We start from the raw sequence: 1,705 nt of genomic DNA, 5'->3' as shown, positions 1-1,705 counted from the left end.
ATAATAAAAGTAATAATAAATTCTCTTTCATAATGTATGTCTTACAAGTCTAAATTTATTTTTCTTTGATTTAAACTCAATAACATTCACAACGATCATAATTTACACGACTCTATAACCCAATCATATATACACATGCTAGATATATTAACTTTCATTGGGGATGGTTTTTATTTTTCTTATTTTTTGAAATATACATATTTTTTAATTTTTTAATATGATTATGACTTTTCTTATTAATATGCTTCTTATTTACATTATTTTTCTAAGTATTATATTCTTATCCTTCTTATTTACATTTATGCTTTACTACTATATTACCATGTTATTATTATATATCGAGATCTAGCAGCGCCAAGTGTTTTTACATGAAAAATTTTTCTATTTTTAAATTAAATTTTTTCATTTTATACGGTTAATTCTTTAATTTTTGTAGTAATACATTTAAATTGAGCAAGGTAACGCAAGTTCGTGATGTTTTGTATAATATTTTGAAGGAGAATTAAATAACCACTACTTTAGTTGGAAGAGGAAATGTCTTTGAATGAATTGTAATATTGTATAATAATTTCATTTAAGAGGAATTTAAACCATTTGGATTGGAATTGGAAGATCCTTCAATAAGTATACGTATACTTAGGTTTCATTGTATAAAAATTAAAGATAGTACTATTTGGATTAAGTAAATAATAAATATAAAGATAGTATCATTCGAGTTTTACTTTTCATTTTGATAGTAGAATTTAACTTGGCGCCACAGTTGTTGATATCAAGTCGTGCAAATAATACATACCATTAGATTAATATTCATTATTTATTTAATTTGGCACGGTATAAAGAAGTGGGACTTAACTTAGCGCCAGTTCTTGATATCATATCTTTTACAGGAATAATACATAAAATTTTTTTGATAAAATTATTTTTTCTTTGAGAGGGATAAAATGGTAAAATTTAATTTGTTCGAATTACATTGAATTTGACTTGGCGCCAATAGTTGATATCAAATCTTTTATACAAATGATACATATCATTAGTTCTACTAAACAGCAAACGTGATTAGTTATCAGTTTCACGGTCGATTAAGTAATTGACGTTTTTATATTACCGCATAAATCATAAAAGGTCGTCGATGCACCAGAACACAATCATCACCAATGTCATTGCTAGGGTCCGGATGTTCGAGCGCGATCCCGGGTCGCGCACGAAGCACCACTGCGTGCTAGTGAGTCGAACGGTCTTTGAAATAAGATGGCTCATTTCAGCGAGCGTTCGACTCACTAGCACGCAGTGGTGCTCCGCGCGCGACTCGGGATCGCGCCCGAACATCCGGGCCCTAGTCATTGCGATCAATTTGTTTCGGATTAATAAGAAATTCTCTAATCTTTCTCCTTCCTTTTCGTTGCCTGTAAATTTAAGACAACAATGTTCACCATGATAAGAAATTACAACATAAATCAATTAAGGAAGAATTACCAATGTGAGCCAACAAAATATTTTTTGGGAAATAATAACTGTCATATATTACTACATGGGCTGCAAAGGCCCGGGATTTTTCAATAGGTGGCGCCACTAGAAAATGAACATGACTCATTTCGAGAGGTTCATCTGTCACTAGTTTATGTATGAAGTTTCATGACATTTCGTCCATTCGTTTACAAGCTGCAGTCGTTTGAGTGACGCTACTTTCGCCTTCGTAAAAAAAATG

The sequence above is a fragment of the Trachymyrmex cornetzi genome, unplaced genomic scaffold, assembly GCF_001594075.2.
Source record: "Trachymyrmex cornetzi isolate Tcor2-1 unplaced genomic scaffold, Tcor1.1 scaffold766, whole genome shotgun sequence".
Taxonomy (NCBI): Eukaryota; Metazoa; Arthropoda; class Insecta; order Hymenoptera; family Formicidae; genus Trachymyrmex; species Trachymyrmex cornetzi.
This window is presented reverse-complemented; position numbering follows the sequence as displayed.